A 20168-nucleotide genomic window follows, 5' to 3' on the forward strand; every position below is an offset into this window, starting at 1 on the left:
AGAACAAAAAAAAAATCTTGAGACACCGTAACGTGACTTTTGATGAAAATATCATGTACAAGGACAAAGACGAAAAAGGTTCTGGGAGAACAAAGCAAGTGGAAGTTGAGGTTGAGTTACAGAATAATCAAAAAATGTCATGTACAAGAACAAAACAAGAAAGGTTCTAGGAGAACAAAGCAAGTGGGAGTTGAGGTTGAGTTATAGAATAATTCACATAGTGTCGTTGTAGTAGATAATTGAAAAACTGAGCTATGTGGATACTTGCTCGGATGATTTGTGCCTTTTTTAGCTAGCTTTTTTTTTTGTGTGTTATGGGATCCAAAATTCATAAAATTTCTCTAGTAGGTCATAATTCAAATCAAATTATGGGTAGTATCAAAATTGAGATGAAAAACGGACAAACGGAGGTCTAAACGAGCAAAAAGAGGACACTAACACGAAAACATGCATACAGAAGGCGGCACACACATGGCTCGGGGGTTCTTTTAAGGGGATTGAGATTAAATCACGACCACTAGCTTCTTTTGTGGGAGACAATAAATACCCACAAATTATTACGTAGAAATTAGATTTATGATGAATGGTCTCAAGATGAGACGTTCTCCCTTAGTAATATGAGCATCATCTTTGTCATTTCTAAGTTTCAAGCAATTCTTGTGGTAGATTGCACCCAAGCCATTCAATCAAGTTCGACGGTAAGGTGACTCAATTTAGGACAAGGTTCCAAATCTTGATTCTGTTGGGTTTTGTGTCCATAGTTTGTAAACAATAACATATTCTATTTTCAATAAAGTTATTATTGATGTTTATTCAATAAAGATTGTTATTTAATAAAGTGAATTTTACGATTATTAATCTAAATCCAATAAACTAAGAACACTCTGACTATAGTATGATTACTTGAACTATACGTAGAGACATAAGAGTGGATCAAGTTCAAGTATATATTCAAAATGATATATAGTACAGGGATAGACTAAGTACCTTATCCTGGGACACTATGGATGCGGCCCACTTTTGTATAGGACATAAACAATGTGATCACTAAATTGTACATGCGGAGACATGTGAGTGGGGGCGTCCTATGCAATGAGTATTGCATAAGATCGGACCATGAAGAAAAACACTCTCCCTTTATAATGCCGTTTACTGTTGAGACTGATTTTCTTTTCATTCAATGACCTAGGTAACTCGATCTTAATCCTGAGCTAACCATGAACTCCTGTTTATTTGGAATTATCCTTAGATTTGCATGGGTGAGAGTGGCTCGAGTTCACCGACTCAATAGTCCTCCCATTTCAGGGGTAAGACTGGGTGAATGGCTGGAGACGTGGGGTGCAAAATAGAATTCACTCCTACCCACTTTTAGGGATAGAAGAGAGGTAATTCCATTAAGTACTGACTCAGGTCTTGAACAAGGGGCCCCACCCTCTCATTGGCATGAGAGAGATTCGGTTTACTGGTTGGACAACAAACCAATTGTTCATTAGAGGATCAGTGGGACATAAGGAACAAGAAGTAACTTCAGGGATAAAAGGGTAAATTGACCTAGCTCTAGTTACGAACAACCTGTGAAGGATCGACTTACATCATGATTATATCAAATGGACATAAATATATCTATAGTGAGGGGAGTGCAACTACTAGGCTATAGTGGAATGTCCTAGTAGTTAACGAATATTGGTTAACAAGGTTATCGAGTTTAACCGGTTAATCTTGGATCGTTGGAGCCCATGATCTATAGGTCCATTAGGTCCCTCTACTAACTCATATCGGACTAAACCATAGAACAGTATGACGAGTGAGTTCGAAGTGTTCGAATTCAAATTAGGGAATATGTGCTACATATATACGATATATTTAACCGCATTTTTGTTTTATTTACAAATTAAACAAAAAAAAAAAAAGAGAATCTGAGATATTTAAATAAGATTTAAATATTTTAATCAAATATGGCTCGGAATTGATTGGGATTGATATTTGAATTAATATTAAATATTAACTAAATAGTTTAATTAATCATTTAATATTACTTTAATATAAAATTAAATTATTCAAATTAATTGTTGAATTAAAATGAAGAAAGTCAAAATGTTGACTTCATTTAATGGAAAAATCCATGTTTGAGTTAATGGAATTTTGAGATGTCAAAATTTGGTTTAATCAAACTTGCATGCTTGCCAAATAAACCCCACAAATTTGAGTGGAATTTTGAGAGTCAAAATTTGGTTAATTCAAACTTGCATGCTTGCCGCCTAATCCCAAACATTTGAGTGGAATTTTGAGTGTCAAAATTTGTTGATCTCAAATTTGCATGAACATGCTAACATGAATCTATAAATAGAGTGATCAAGGTACATGGAACCTCTCCCTTGAAAAAATCTTGAGAAAAACTCTCACAAACTCTCTCTTCATCTATACTAAATTCCTCCTAAGTTTAGTCACTCATTGGATTCAACAATCCCGTTCTAAGGCCGGAGAATAGTGGAGAAGACACTCATTGTGGTTCGAAACCGGTTCGTGAGGAAAAAGGAATTTGAATTACAAAAGGTTAGTACTCAAAGACCTTGAGTTTTAATACTAATGAACTTGCTAGTTATTTACTATAATAGATGTTCTAAGAGTGCCTAAGATCCAAATTGCTTCCGCATGTGTTATATGAACTCCATCAGTTTCTAGATCTTTGATCGTAAGATGTAATCTAATTCTAGCCTTATCTCTTCGTTGATCCGAATTTTGTATAAGGAGGTGTTAATTTCTTTGATTCCAAGATTCTTGCTTGAACAAAAGCTTGGATCGTTGGGCTGAGGAATAGGGTTTCCTTATCACCTTTCAAGAAAAACTCGGTTGGAAGAACACATCGAAGGCTTAGACAAGGCCCAACGAGCAATAGATCAAATGGTCTAAGAAATGTCTAAGGATTTGAGAGCAGCCCTAGGAGTGGTCAGGGCCGAAGTGGCTGTCTGAGAACTAGATTAAACCTCACCATGGGAGCTGTGGGGAACCAAACCTCACCTGGAATTATAATACAATTAAACAAGATAAAGATCTTGGAGTCTAAGCCCTTTTGTGGGGTTTAGAATGGAAAGGCTCTAGGGAACTTTATCTTTGACTTTGAACTTTACTTTCGAGCCACAAACACCGTGGCAGAAGAAGTGAAGTTTTGGAAACAATGCATCTAATCGACGATGCAAAGTTGTGGTGAAGATCCAAGTACATGGACATTTAAGATGGTTGTAGTATCGTGGAGACGTGAGAAAGATTAAAATAAGAACTCTGCTTTCAGTTCTTCACAGAGAATGTCGAGATACACACGAGAAATTTAAGAGAGTTGAGATATACTGGGAATATTTGAGACTAGGTTAAGCGATTCTTTTGGGCTTATGTTGGATATTCGTGACATGTCTGAAAAAGACAAGGTCTTAAGTTTTATTGAGGGGCTGAAGTGTGGGCGAAGGCCACACTTTATGACCAAAGGGACCAAGACCTTTTCAATGGCTTATGCTACTTACCTTAGCAACTATCAATTCCAAGACGAAAGGCAGAACCAAGCTTCCATAAGTAGGAATAATAGCAATTATCGACCCCTCCCCCAAGGGTGGGGGAGGTGATAGACTTAAAGGAAGAAGAGGGGAAAGCGAGTCCTCCCAACAAAGAGGTAGAACTCAATGGCAAAAACTTCATAGTTGGAGTAGTCACGATCAAGGCCCCTTGTCTTGCTACATATGCAAGAGGCCCATAAAAAATCTGAATGCCCGCAAAAGGTGGTACTATATACCTTTCAAGCAAAACTCCGAGTGAATTCAAAAGTCGAGTATGAGACGATAGAAAGAAAATATCGCTAGTTGAGAATGTTGAATGCCACTACATGGGGGCACTAAAGTACTTGTTCGCTCTCAAGAAGAGGGTGGAAGAAATAAGGAAGTCAGTGGAACATAGTCTCTTATATATGTCGAGGCTTGGATTAATCACAAAGGGGTCAGGAATATCAATGTTGACTTTGGAGTCACCCAATACTACATTATGAGATCGAAGCAAAATACTTCAACCTTTGGCATGGAGTGTAAAGCTGAAATTAGAGAGAGAGAGAAATTGGCCCAAGTCAACAAGGGACAAATGAGTCATTTTACTCTTCCATCTATTAGAGGGGTACAAGTGACCGAATACTGACCATAAAAAAGAAGATTAGAAGAAAGTTTGGGAGAATCTAGGAGCCAGGCAAAACTTCGTCCATAATCGAGATGAGTTTTAGAATGTTTTCCAGATCTGAGACTAACTTTTATGAATTGAGACCTAATATTTGGGCGTGTTACCTAGGAAAGGTTTTTTCACTGATTCCGTGGAGAAACTTGGCTGAAAATGCGAAGGGTCCGAGAGCTCTCCCAAAAGTGGTAAGGATGCTAATGGACTTACTTTCGATGTTCATAACTCGTCCTGTGATGAGGAAAAAAATCAAGAAAAAATGCTAAAGTGTAGTGGTATTACGATCTACAACTTTGCAAAAGAAATCGTGTTGATTCGAGTTTTAGATCGAAAGATAAAAAAATAAAAAAAAAGAGAAGATTCAAGAAAACTTACCCATTTTCTTTTTTTATCGGATAGGAAGGGGAGAAGATTTTTTCTAGCTGTCACGTGTCGTTCGAAAACCGATGAGGCACGACTTGATGAGGAGGCGACACACGTTAGACATCGACTGGAGCTACGTGTTGGACGACAACTAGAGCGATGCGGCCCCAGCGAAATGGCGACACGTGTCGTCTGTGCCGATTCCAGATCTGCGAGTAGATCCGACCCGACCCGCAATTCGTCGGCCAAACCAACCCATGGTCCACCCAAGCGATCCAAATTGTCGACCTAAACTGGAGCGCTGACCCGCGACTGCGCAAAAGCAAATCGAGAGTTGTACTCGCATGTCCGCTTTCAACTAGCTTCCTTCCCTACGCGTGAGGGCGCGTGTAAGGACCTTTTTGACCTGTTTGACTTCTAGTTGCCCGATTTTCATCTCAATTCCAGTTTTAACAATGTTTTTATGTGAATAGGGACCTAATTAAGGAAAATCAATAGTTTTGGATACCCTACGTGCTTAGTAGCCCTAGCGAAAGGGCACGTGTCAACCATGTAAGTCCCCACACGGAACTTAGGAATGAGTACTTGTAGGAATCACTTTGTTATGCATGCATGCTAGATTAATTTCCTTAGTTGATTAGACTTTTCCATGTTATGAGCTTAGGTGGCAATGTGTACGTTCTGAGAAAAGTTAACCATGTTTTATGCTTCCACTTAGTATGTATCTGTTTATGCATGCTGAAGGGAGGATGGAAAAACTGTGAACTCTTCGTTTCGGGTGCTGATGGATGTTATCGCCCCATTGAGCATGATTGCCTATTTTTGCATAAACTATGTATGATGTGTCTAGTTCTTGATGCTTGCACCATCTTGATAATGTTTAGGAAACACGGTAATGATAAGCCTAGGGATCCATGATTAGAGTGACAAGTCACTGAGCTTAAATAGATCTCTTCCTTAGGAGCTTAACAGATCACCACGGCAAACGTACTACCTTAGGGGTATTCTTAGGTTGTTAGTTGTCTGAACGATATCTATAGCTTCGTGGAAGAACCAGGATTCCTGATCAGTTCTTACTGCTCCTAGCCATTTCGCATGAGAAATGTGTCCCCACGTCGTACAGCCCATTAGCTGCATGGGAACAGGTTGGGTCATGCTCCCCATAGGGGGACTATTATGAGCTCAGGAGGTACTCAGCACACCCCTAGGCAAAACACCATGTAATCTCAGTTAGCCATACAGAGGTAGCGCCCCATAAAGAGACACCGGTCATTTCAGCTTAGCATAAGGAACTCTTAAGTACTAAATGAGAGGACAAAGAACCATAGAAGTCCCAAGGGGCAAGCCCTAAGGGCCTAAGATTAGAACCAGACGTCCTAGAACCAATTAGAAGCCCATGTTTATCTGTTAAGTTTAGGATGCAATGAGAGCCTACAAGTAGGTGACTTACTGGGTATAATTTTATATTCATCCCTGCTATATCTTTTTTTAGGTACGTGAGGCGTTTGGTCGAGGTAGGGTGTGATGAGAGAGGTGGATTGTCACAGAGAACTACATGTCGTGGGGCATCAGTCTAGTCTTTTCTTTTGCATTCATATTTTCATATTTTTGTTCCTAAAACTTTTGTTTGTTTGAAACTTGGTATTGCTATTTTCTTTACTTGGAATAAATCATTTCGCCCTTATAAATTTTCAACTATTTTCTTTGCATTCATGTTGTCTTTTTGAGTCACGGTCCATAGTAAAATATTGGGTCGTGACATTGAGAGATAGGAAAGAGGAAGGTCATCAATTCGACAAATTTACCTGTCTTAAGAGTTGTAAAAAGAACTTCTGATATTAACCAAGACATCAATCATGCAATATACACTTCATGGAAGATTTTACGACGATGTTCAAATTATCACAAGTTGTTGCAATTTATGCCACATTCAATAAGAATCAAGCTTCATTTATTCATAGATCGTTACAAAATTTATGTAATTATTTCATCAAACTATTTCACTTTGAAATTATTTGTGTTATTTTTAAGAACATATCTAATTCAAAATTAAAAAATAAGTAAAACTACTCGCTTTTAGAATTAAAAAAACAAATGTGACTATAGAGAATCAACCCTAGATCAACTTGAAATTCTCACCACTAAATTGCAACTAGTTTTATATTTGGTTACCAAAGTTGATTTGGTCTTGTGGCAACTAGTTTTATATTTGGTTACCAACATTGATTTGGTCTTGTGGCAACTAGTTTTATATTTGGTTACCAACGTTGATTTGGTCTTGTGGCCTAATGATTAAAAATAAACAAGCAAACTTTTTATTGTTCATAATATGAGAGCTCATCTTTACGGTTTAAAGTCAAGCATAAACACTAGCAAACCCTTTATCGTTTCCTACATAGTAACTGGACACGATCGTATCATCTCATAACTCATTGTCATTTTTCGAAGGGTTGGGTGGGTTGTGAACTCCACTTGAGGTGGAACAAGGACCAAAGTACATCATTACGAATGTCATATTTGAGGTCTATTGTTTGTATTTTTTGCTTTTGAGTCATATTAATATGGTTGATTTATAGCTAAAAGCTAAGGAGATAAATGTGGCTACTGGGATTCAAGCCCAAGTCTCAACGACCACAACGTGGAATTCTCACCACTAAACTATAATCACTTTGATTTTTAGCCCATCATTCATCGTAAACTAGCCCTAAATGGCTCATCTATCAACTAGTCATTTAATACCAACGTTGATCTTATCTTGATAGTTCATGATACCAGCAAACTTCTAATTGTTTCCACCTTAAATTGTTCATAGTGGGAGCCCATCTTGACAGTTTAAAGTTAAGCTTAAACTAGTAAGAAACCATTGCAAAAAAAATTACTTCATTAGGCTCAATTTCACTTTCAATTGTTGGGATTCAAACCTAGGTCTGCACGACCACAACTTGGATCCTCACCACTAAACTTTTACATCTACTTTGATATTTAGTCCATCATTTAATACCAACGTTGATCTCGTCTTTGGGGTCCACGATTAAAGATAAGCTAGCAAGTCCCTAATTATCTCCACAATGTATTGTTCATTATATAATGAAAAACAAATATGGTAGTTGGAATTTGAGCCCAAGTTTTACCATTATTCATTATAATCTAGGCCGGTGGGGCTCATCTGTCATCTCATCATTTAATACCAATGTTGATTTTATCCTCGCAGTTCACAATTAAGGATAAGCTAGCACGCTCCTAATTATCTTAACATTATATTGTTAATTTCATATAGGAATAGAATACTATGAGAACCTGGGGCTTATTGTTTGTCTAGCTCTTTCTGGCCATCATTCATCATAATCTAGCTCCTGGGCGGAAGCATCATGGAGGTACTTGGTCAAGGGGGCGACATAGAGGTGACTTAGAGAGGTAACATTGTAATGACTAAGACACTTGGAGGGGTTATATATCGATTACTTGGAGGATGATTGAAGAATAGACATGGTTCTAACTTAAAAAGGCTTATCTAGCGACTTAGACGATAAGACATGGAGGCAAGTAGGAGAAAGAGATATGATGGTGAGTTGTAGGAGAGTTGGAGGATCAAACATGACTATGACTTAAGAGGTTGATGTGATGATGTGACTGTAACTTGTAAGAGGTTGATGTGTGACTTGGAAAAGGAGATAATACAAAAGTGACTAAGAGGATGTGACATGTCAATTACTTAGAGGATGCTTAGGGGAGGGACATGATTATGAATTAGAGGAGGTGTATGCTCTAACTTTAAGTAGAAGACTTGGAGGTGACTTCATAGAGGCAATATGACAATACTTGATAGGGACAATATTACCATATGGAAGAGGCTTGGATGTGAATTGAAAAGGGAGATATGATGATGACTTATTAGAGGAGGCCCAATTGATATGACTTGAAATAGAACAACACAATGACTTGCATAAGAAAGTTTGATAGTTATTTGGAGGAGATGGCATGATAAGGAATTGGAGGTTAACTTGGTGAAAGTGATATACAATGAGTTGGAAAAGGTTAACTTTGCTAAGGTAGTATGTTTGTGATTTGGGAGAGGTGGCGTGACAGTGACAATGACTTGCATACGTGTCATGTCAATTAAAATATTATGAGAAAAATCATCCAACACATGATCTAGAATTAGCGGCGGTGGTGCTCGCATTAAAAATTTGGCGACACTCTTTATATGGCGAAAAGACCCAAATTTATAGGGATCATAAAGCATAAAATACTTCTTCACACAAAAGAAATTGAACATGAAACAGCGAAGGTGGCTAGAACTAGTAAAAGACTATGATATAGATATTCAGTACCACCGTCGAAAAGCAAACGTAGTCACAGACGCACTAAGTCAAAAAACGATACACTCATCGGCCCTCATCATAAGAGAGCAATGAGTGCAAACGAATTTCGAACGTGCTAACATAGCGGTAGTAACCGAGGAAGTTATAGCTTAAATAGCGCGACTTACAATGCGACCCACACTCAGACAGAGGATCATAGACTCAAACCGAGAAGACCCTAACCTAAATAAAATTCTAGACCAATTAATAGGAGGCCCAATGAACGGTTTTTCTAAATCAATAGACGACAGACGGTGATGTCAAGGACATTTATGTGTTCCAGCTGTGAGTGAAATAAAGAACGAAATCTTAACCGAGGCATATAACTCGCCTTTCTAGATACAACTAGTGGTACGAAGATGTACCAAGACCTGAAACAACACTTTTGGTAGCGGAGTATGAAAAAGGATATCGCAGAGGACGTGAGTAAATGTCTAGTGTGCCAACAAGTAACAGCCCCTAGGCAGAAAATAGCCGGACTACTACAACCTCTAAGCATACCGAAGTGGAAGTGAGAGAATATTGCTATGGATTTCATAGTAGGCTTACCCAAAACACAAAAGGGTTACATGGTAATTTGGGTAATTATTGACAAGCTGACAAACTCGGCACACTTCCTATCAGGTAAGGCAACATATATAGTAGAAAATTGGGCTTGACTATATTTGAAAGAAATCGTGAGGTTGCATGGAGTCTCAGTATCAATAGTATTAGATCGGGACTCGCGTTTTGCGTCGGTCTTTTGGCGCGGACTCCAAAAAGTGTAGGGTACCCGCCTCAAATTTAGCTCTGCCTTCCATCCACAGACTGATGGCCAAACGAAACGATTGAACCAAATCTTAGAAGACATGCTTCGGGCATGTGTTATGGATTTCACGAGAAGTTGGGACATCAAATATCACTTAATGGAATGCTCGTACAACAACAGTTTCCAAGCAACAATTGGGATGGCACCATTTAAAGTGTTATATGGAAAACGGTGTAGATCCTCATTGGGTTGGGACAAAGTAGGAGAACGAAAATTAATAGGGCCCAAGTTGGTCCGCATTACAAACAAGGCAGTATAGAAAATTAGAGCAAGAATGCGCACCGTACAAAGTAGGCAAAAGAGCTACACCGACGTTAGGCGTACGAATTTAGAGCTCGAAGAGGGTTACTTGGGGTTCCTAAAAATAGCTGCCATGAAAAGCGTCCTAAGATTCCGATGCAAGGGAAAGCTAAGCCCCCGCTTTATCGGACCTTTCGAAATCTTAGAACGAATAGGCTCAGTAGCATACAAGCTAACCTTACCGTCTTCACTCTCGACAGTACACGACGTATTCCATGTGTCCATGTTGAGGAAAGATTTATGTTACCAAGCTAACCTTATAGATCCTACGCACATGATGGACTACAGACCCCTTGAGATCGAGAAAGATTTATGTGACCAAGAGAAATCGATTAAAGTCCTAGCTTAGGAGGTGAAAGCCTTACGTAATAGGGACATAGGTTCTGTCAAAGTATTATGGCAAAATCATCAAACCGAAGAAGATACGTGGGTGTATAAAAAGAAAATACCCCAAATTGTTCCAGGAATTTGAGACTTTCGAGGACGAAAGTTCTTTTTAGGGCTAGAGAATGTAACCGATCAGACGAAAAGAAAAAAAATCAGAGGCGTTTATGGTCACCGGCGAGACCCAAAAACTCCAACGAACGCTGGAGTTTTTGTTCTCACACGACCCACGACCCACGACCCCCGCCCAACTGATGGATCACCACAACATCAAACTCTAGACTTCAGCCATCTCAAAACCACCTGCAAGGAAAGAAAACAGTGAGAAAACGAGAGAGGCAGTGAAACCGACGACGCTCCGGCGAAGTGAACCTATACGAAATCGACATTGAAATCATCAATTTACGCCACGAAAATAACCCCAGAGACCTGTATACACACCAAGGATAGATTTCGACGCTTCATATACGTTGTACACCACTGGAGGAGGAGGACATAACCTCGAGTTTTCAGATCTCCTATACAAGCCAAACAAACGCCATAAACGGGAAGAAGAGGAAGAGGAAACTCGAAAACGAAAGAAAAAGGAGGAAAACGAGCATTAGAAACGACGTTACCAAAGAAACAGAAAAGTAGCTGGAACTTTTTCTGGTAATCGGGTGAAGAAGACGAGTCCCGACCCGAGATTCAAACCTGGACCCGAACCGGAAACAAATCCAATCGAGTCCAATACCCACGACTTAGATGCCTCAGCCCAACCCAAAAAATCCAATCTACACCTCGGCCTAACCCATCAATCACGACCCGAAACTGCAACCAAGAACAGACAAAGGAACCTGCGACCCAGAATTTGAAAACTCGCCCTGATGGTCCAACCCATCTGCAGCCTAAACCCACTCGGCCCAACTAAATAACCCTGAGCCCAGACAGAATCCCCGCAGCCCAACAATAGAACCCAGCCCAGAACCCATGACCGAAGCCAGACCCGCCTGATGACCCGCACATTGACCCAACTTCAACTTGCACACACGGCCGCTTTTGGTTGCACCACAAGTCAGTGTCTGCTCGGAAAACCTATTTCCGACCTGTTCAGCATCGTTCCAACCCTCTAAAACTTGATTTCCACCTTGTTCGAGGTAAAATAGGTCATTTCAAGGCCGTATTTCACAAAGTTCAAGTTGAAATTTAATTATGTTTGTGAAATACTAACAAAGATGTCAAACGATCCAATAGGAACCAACCACCAACGAAAACGTAAGACGCATACAAAGAGCTAGGAGCTTACGTATATATTTTAGGGAGTCCGTCAGATAAGGCCTACCAAGTAAGTGGCTCTACCGTCGTAGGTTACACAATTGTATGTTGTATGTTGGTATGTGCCCATGGATTCGCGCGTGTCATAAATTGTATGTCAGATTTTTACTATTTAATGCATAAAAGTATGCAATGTGAATGTATGCTATTTTTTAAATGACTTGATGTGCAATATAATGTGACGTGATGTGTTGTGCTTAGAATGTTTATGTGATTGTTGAGATGTTTTGTGTATGAATCGCATGTCATAATAAGTTATGATGAAAGTATGAAATGTGAGTTTATATTTCATAAATTGTATGTAAACGACTGATATATGGTATGAAATCACAGTCAATAGCAGCATGAAATATAATCCCGTTAGAAGTATGCATGATAGAAGGATTGAAAAATGAGAAGTAATATGATATGAATGAAAATGATAGCAGGATTATATTTAATAATGTCGAAAACAAAAAAATATTGGAACCATATTCATTATGTGCGTTCATCCATTGGGGGGATACCCCTATTCCATCACAAGAGTACGGACACGTATACCACTAGGCAGGTGAAGTATCATTATGTTTTACATAATGCTATCGTGACGGTTACTAGTTCTAATGTGTGTCTAGCATAAAGAGCTACCAGAACAGGCTCGCCCGACAAGAAAAGGGTCCCAGCGATGTGCGAATTAACTGGTGAGCCCGTACTCACACGTATGGGTTGGATGTAGAGTATATGGTACACATCTAAGCTACCCATTAGGATAGTGCCATAGGAAAATAGACTGATATGATAGGTATCATCATTATATTTGCATGTTCTTGTTGCATAACCCCGATAAGGGGTCGCTTACTGAGTATTTTTTAAATACTCAAGCCTCGTGCTTCTACATTTTCAGATAAAGGCAAAGCACCCATGTGAGACCGATGGAAGCATCACAAATCCCGTGACGATGGCACATGCATAGGATAGATTTGCTTTCTAATTTAATAAATTATGTTAGTATAAGCTGAGTTGTATTTGCATTCATGATATAGGTTAGTATAGGTTGAATTGCATTTGCATTATTAGTATAAGCTAATGCAGGTTGAATTGTAATTACATTTATAAACTAAAGGTTAGTATTGGGTATTTAATTCAGCATTGTTTTTTTTTTTTCTTTCTTTCCCTGGTATTCGTTATTCACGAGGTGATAACGGAGGTAAGAATCCATGTTTCATTTATAATAAGAGTCCATCTAAAGAATGAATTCCCATTAAATGTAAGGTTAGAAGTATAATAATGACCTTAGATTAAATACGAAAATTTAAGGATGTTTCAAACAAATTACCATTATACCCCTAGGATAAGATTCTAAGATGCGTGTTGCTTTCATGACTATAACACACGAATTGGGCAATAGGATGAGTAAGCTATATAAGAGTAAGAAAGTAACAAAATACTTCTATGGTAAGATTTATGATGAATTATGTTTTAAATGCTTTCCTAAGATGGACCATTGTGATCTGTGCTCCAGGTGATTGATGGTTATAATCTCACCGTTGAGCTTGTTTATTTGCATGAATGTTTTAGTTATGTTTTTAGTGATATATGTGATTGATAGGATATCTTCCTTATAATCATATACGAATGTTTAGACTATATATACCATGCTCCAGGTGATCGATAGGATAATCTCCCTAGCAAAACATGCACAAGAGAACAAAGTTAAGACTATGACACTATTGCTGAAGTGATTGCAAGTTGACCTAGGTAAGTACATTTTTTTATATGATATAACAGACCGAGATACAAAAGATGTATATGATATAACAGACAAAAAAAAATAATAATAAATGGACAAGTCATATGCCTTACATCAACACCCTTCTGTGGCTACCTAGCTTTCAAGTACTTCTCGTCTCATCCAACAACATCATACACCTGGAAGAAAAAATTGTCGAAAGGATGGTATATAAATATAACTAGTAGGCAATCTATATGTAGACTCTCATTGCATTCGGGACAACTTTTAATTCCAAAATCCTTCATGAAACTTGTTAGTAAACTCATTTAGAATGTGTACAAATTGGTTTGAGCTAAAATAGTGTATCATAGCCCTCCAATTTAGAAGAAATTCAAGAAGAAAAATAAAAAAAATAAGAGTCTAAATCTTAAGCTCTAGGAACTCCATCACTCGATTCTTGTCCCAAAACATTGCCTACAACTTCTTATTTATAAATGAAGCTTGTATTGTCTTTGACATTCTAGACTCCTACTAAATTTTAACTCGAAGTTTCTAAACAATCTATCGAAAATATCTACTCATATGATGGTGCTACCTACCTTTATTTTAAATATTAGCTGTTGGATCTAAGGAACCTCGAGCCTTCTGGAACATATTCAAATTTCAGCTCAATCCAATGGTTAGATCTTATACTATGAGCGATTTTGTGCATCTTGTCAAATCTAAAATCGAATCGACTACCGATATAATGCTGGAACATTTTCATAATTATCTTGAACTTCATAGCATTTTTGTATTTTTATTTTTATTTTTTAACATTTTATTCTAAAACTTCAAACTTTTTCTTAAAAGTTTTTACCCTTTTAAGTAATTTTTTCCTTCTTCAACATTTTAAAATTCCTCCTTCCAAAAAAAGAAAATTCAATTCCTTTTCAATGAAATATTAAAAATCCAATTAAACAATTAGAAAAAGATTTTTTTTTTTTTTTCAAGTCTTTGGATCCTTATGAAACCTTATTAAAGGGTTGAACATATCTTCTTTGAGCCCTTTGAACCATCCTTCGATCTCTTAATTCTTCATTTGGATCTCTCACTTTTTTTCGAGTGCTTTTACTTACTTGGATGTTACAATTACCTTGTCTTCCTCCATCCCTTCTATGCTAACTTATTCGAATCTTATCAATTTAACATCATGTCATGAGTGCTTGTAGCCACAAACCTAATCATAACTTAAAGTAAATGACACAAAGTAAGGCTACGAAAACACAAGAATCAAAGACCTTTCATATTCCACCAACGGTTTAACCTTTTTCTTATGACTTCATCGTGTACAATATAGGGAGAACTTACTAAGGGTCTTTCATCAAAGAGACATAAGCTAACTCATCAAAAAGTTTCAAAGACAAGGCTACGACATTAAACACTTCAAGAATTTGGATGTTAATTAATTTATTGTCAAGAGTGTTTAATCTACAACTTCCTTAGAAAAGTCTTTAAAAATCGCCTCTTGGCCTTAGAGATTGTAACCAATGGTAGCTAAGCAAAGAACATCTAGATGTTGCTTTTGATAATCACCATTTATAACCTCTCTTTTCTTTCCTTTTTCTCTTGATTTTTCCATGAAATTACTATTGTGTTATTGAATCCTATGAAATCCCACTTTTGAGCTTTATTGTGAAATCCCACTTTTGAGCTTTATTGTGAAATCCCACATCGGTTGGACAGGAAACAAATCATTCCTTGTATAAGTATGCAAGTGGTTAAGGAGGAATTCTGCTCACATTGGTTGGATAGAGAATAAATAATTCTTTATATAAGTATGTCCAAGAAGTTAAGGAGGAATTCTGCTATGGACGACTTTTTAGCTTTATTGTGAGTCCTACATCCTTATATAAGTGTGTCAATATATTTGAGTGGTTAAGAAGACAAACTTGAGATCTGTTGGGTTTTGCTTGCACAGGTTCAAATCTTGTGAAATTTCACATGGGTTGGACGGGGAACGAATCATTCTTATACAAGGGGTATCAATATGTCTGAGTGGTTAAGGAGACTTTTTATCTTTATTGTGAAATTGCACATCAGTTGGACCGGGAACGAACCATTCTTATACAAGGGGTGTCAATATGTTCGAGTGAGTAAGAAGGAATTATGCTATTGGTGACTTTTTAGCTTTTATTGTTAGATCCCACATCGGTTGAATATGGAACGAATCATTCCTTATATAAGGGGTGTCAATACGTCTGAGTGGTTAAGAAGACAGACTAAAAATCTATTGGCTTTTCCCACATAGGTTTGAATCTTGTTGTTGATGACTTTTTTAGCTTTATTGTTAAATCCCACGTCGATTCGATAGAAAACCAATCATTTCACCAATCATTCCTTCTATAAAGGGTGTCAATATGTCCAAACACGCTTTGCCTGCACAAGAAATTCCACATTTATTGGGTCCCACATCGGTTGAACAAGAAACGAAGAAATCTGTTGGGTTTTGCCTTTTTATGTTGCGCTTTGCCTGCACAAGAAATTCCACATTTATTGGGTCCCACATCGGTTGAACAAGAAACGAATCATTTTTTATATAAGGGTGTCAATATGTCTGAGTGGCCTAGGAGATAGACTCAAAATCTGTGAGTTATGCCTATGCAGGTTAAGGATAAACCAACAAACTTTTAATTGTCTCCACATCAAATTGTTCATACTGTAAGCCCATCTTGATAGTTTAAAGTTAAGGTTAAACTAGTAAACTCTTTATCATTTCATACATAGTAACATTATCGTATTATCTTGTAACTCACTAACATGTGTAATTTTTAAGAAACCATTGCAAAAAAATAAAAAAAATTACTTCATTACGCTCAATCCACTTTCAATTGTTGGGATTCAAGTGTAGGTCTACACGACCACAACTTGGATCTTCACCACTAAACTACTTCATCTACTTTGATTTTTAGTCCATCATTTAATACCAACGTTGATATGGTCTTGAGAGTCCATGATTAAAGATAAGCTAGCAAGTCCCTAATTATCTCCACAATATATTGTTTGTTATAATAATGAAAATAAAAATATGTCTGGGATTCGAGTCCAAGTTTTACTAAGAGGCTTGGAGGGGTGATATGTCGGTTACTTGGAGGAGGATTGAAGAAGAGACATGCTTCTAACTTAAAAAGACTTATGTGGCAACTTGGAGGACGAGACAAGGACGCAACTAGGAGAAAGAGATATAATGGTGACTTGGAGTAGGGTTGGAGGATCCAACATGACTATGACTTAAAAAGGTTGATGTTGTGATATGACTGTGACTTGTAGGATGTTGATGCGTGATTCAAAGAAGGAGATAATATGAAGGTGACTAAGAGGATGTGAAATGTCAATTACTTCGAGAATGCTTGGGAGAGGGACATGATTATAAATTAGAGGAGGTGTATGCAGTAACTTGAGAACTAATAGGAGGAGGAAATGATAGAATGGAGGATAAGGAAATCTAGTTCTTTACCATATTTTTCTCCATAATTCTTAATTAGTATAAGTTTGGTGAGTTTCAACTTGTAGGTGGAGGATTTTGAATGAATAACTTGTTTCGAGAGAGAAAAGATTGGCTAGTTAGTAGATTTTTTTCCTCAAAATTCGATGATACACAAAGTTTTTTTTTTTTTTTTTTGCTCGATTTCTTGAGGCTTTGATTAAGAGGATTTAAGAGTCTTGGGGCATCAATTCGAAGGAAAATCACTAAATCAAGTTTTGTTTTTCTCCTCTTAAGTTATCCCTCGTTTGTTGATGGTTTTGAGTAGTTTTCACTCCAATCAACTCATCTTCACCGTTGATTCATGGAAGAAATTTAGACGATTCGTTATGAAAGGCTCCCCACTAGAGCTAATTGTGAAAATGGGAAAGAAATTTCGATGGTGCTTACCTTTTCTCTTATTCTAGAATCTATTTAGGAAATTTAGAGAAATTTGTAGTGGAAACCGAGCGAATTTTGGTTGAAAGTTGAGCATATCCCATCGCTTAAAACATTAAAAAATTCAAAGTATTTTCTCACTCACGTCTTCTAAAATATTTTGCCAAATTTGACATGAGAAAAAGGATATGCCGATATTGTCCACGAAGTGCAAATTTCACATGTGTGACTTATTCGCTGGGTTAGAAAAAGTGTCACTCAATCGTTGTCCCTCTGTTGCGATTGTGCGATTGTGACACTATGCACGTGGTAAGCCATTGTTTGGCTTGTTTGACCCTCATTCAGCTACTTTTGTCTTGATTTTGATCTAACCCTAATTATACTTGCCCACCGGAGACATTTTAAAAAATTTAGAGCCTCTAACACGCAGAAAAGCTAGCTCAAGCATACTTCATCCATGTAAGTAGCGAAACAAACTTTAGACAAGTAATACTTGTAGGGGTCACTAGGATGTGCTAGCATGCCAACCTTTCTTATCTTAAATGGCTAGAAAATGCATGTTCAAGACTTCAAAAGGGCAATTTTTTATAAGAATGCATTGTATGTATAATATGAAAAATTATCGTTATACCCCTAGGATAAGATTTTGAGATCCATGTTGTTTTCAGGACTATAATACAAGTTGGGCAATATGGATGAGTAAGCTATATAAGATGTAAGAAAGTATCAAAATACTTATGCAATAATATTTGTGATGAATTGTGCTCTAAATTCTTTTCTAGGATGGACTATTGTGATCTGTGCTCCAGGTGATTGATGGTTATAATCTCACCGTTGAGCTTGTTTATTTTATGTCTTTAGTGATTTATGTGATTGATAGGATATCTCCCTTATAAGCTTGCACAAATGTTTAGATTATGTATACCATGCTCTAAGTGGTCGATAGGATAATCTCCCTAGTGAAGCATGCACAATAGCACCAAGCTAAGACTAGGGCACTAGAGCTAAAGTGATTGCAAGTTGACCTAAGTCAGTACATTTTTTGTAGATCCTATACCCTAGGATCATGAGCGGGTGATCACAGGTGTAACGCCCCTAATTTTCCCCACCCTAATTAGCGACGTTACCTTATACTCGTCAAATCAACAGGAAAAGGGCTCACATGGAACAGTCTCGATAACGAAAATGCATTCATCAATTTAAGCAGTTCATACCTAGAAAATCAATTGCGACAACCTAGCCTAGAAGTAATCAACAGAGACTAAACAAAACACTTCGCAAAACTAAGAACCCAAGAGAACCCAACAGGCGCTATGACACAACAAACCCTCCTCAAGATTTCCATGGCCCTTCGCCTCATCCACCGTCACCCGTACATGGGAGCCTTGCCCTTTCCTGAAAAATATTGGTAGCACGTGGCTTGAGTATTATATAAAATACCGAGTAAGTCGCCCCACTGTTGGGGTTAAGCATATATTCATACATTCGGATACAAGCAGTCGCACACAGTACATCTACATGTCGCACATGATACACATACATGACGCACGCAACACACATACATGTCACACAGAAATACCCATACATGTCACACAGAAATACCCATACATGTCACACAGAAATACCCATACATGTCACACATCGTTACCATACATGCCGCACACTGCTAGAAGAACGGAACTGAGAGAGAGGTTTGTCTTCCATTCCTTCCCATGGCCTTAGGCCCTTGCCTTGTCCGGGCGGGGGTGGATGCATGGTAATTTCCCACACATGGCCCACGTGTGTGACTGTGGGCCCACCAGGCGAGCTCGCAAGCGAGCTCCCTGGGCCTGGCTTGGTCGGGTATGTATGACATACAATACCAGACGCCACAGACAAAGGAGGGCCTGCATGATATCGTGGCGAACACAATATCGAATATACGCATCCTTACCATCAGTAGCATAACGGGGGAGTGCCCCAAGTACATAACCATAGCGTGCATGAGGTTCTTAAGGTTTACCTCCATGCCATTACACCTACGACGCTCCATCCCCTCGCCGCATTACATAGCATAACCGGGTTCACATTAGGCAAGCATAACATAGCATAACCGGGTCCACATTGAGCAAGCATATCCTAGCATACTAGTCATCTTATTCATGGCATGTGGGGTTCTCATTACAATCACGACATGTCAATCAAGCTCATCATGCATACAGGGCGACAAAACGCGCCACAACATCATATTCATAAACATGGCATACCTAGCAATTCACTGCAAGAATCACATACATAAACAAAGCATGCGTAGCATTTCACGGCAAGAAACATCTAACCTAGCATACAGCAACAACCTATGGTGCATGCAAGGGCCACAGGGCACGCACCAACATACATACATAACTAACGCCAACAGTAAGGTTACTTACCTCCTTGGCCTTGACCGAAGTCGCCCACAACGCTAACTCCAGCGCCTAACTACCTTCTCAAATGGTTGAAACGAGGGCGAAAATGGCTTCGGAAGGGTTGAAAACCTAGGAATCGGTATACTATTCGGATGTCGAGCCGCCAAGCCGCACTTGCCGAACCGGAGGTTCGCGAAGCCGCTGGTGGAGCAGAAACCGATGGCTGCGACGAACCCCGCCGGCGCAGGGTTTCTGGAACGCCTCCGGCTTGGGCCACAAAGGGGACGAGGCTCTGGGGTGGTGTCCGAACGCGGGCTGCACGCTGGCTGAGAGGTCTCGCCGAATGCCGGGGGAACCCGCGCCTGCGCTGCGTCTCCCTCGTCCAAAAGTCCCGACGGTCCAACTCGCAGGGCTTGGCTATTGTCGCCGGTGG

The 20168-nt window shown here is 38.6% G+C and overlaps 1 long non-coding RNA gene across 1 annotated transcript in view; it reads left to right on the forward strand.

The window, feature by feature from the left end:
• Positions 1-7465: 7465 nt before the first annotated feature.
• LOC111449820 overlaps positions 7466-20168 on the forward strand; it is a 22989-nt gene continuing 10286 nt past the window's right edge. The window contains exons 1-2 of the long non-coding RNA XR_002711731.1: positions 7466-7476; positions 13124-13128. This is a non-coding gene — a long non-coding RNA (uncharacterized LOC111449820). The remainder of the gene's footprint in view (positions 7477-13123; positions 13129-20168) is intronic.

This window comes from Cucurbita moschata, unplaced genomic scaffold (assembly GCF_002738365.1).
Source record: "Cucurbita moschata cultivar Rifu unplaced genomic scaffold, Cmos_1.0 Cmo_Scf00011, whole genome shotgun sequence".
In the NCBI taxonomy this organism is placed as follows: Eukaryota; Viridiplantae; Streptophyta; class Magnoliopsida; order Cucurbitales; family Cucurbitaceae; genus Cucurbita; species Cucurbita moschata.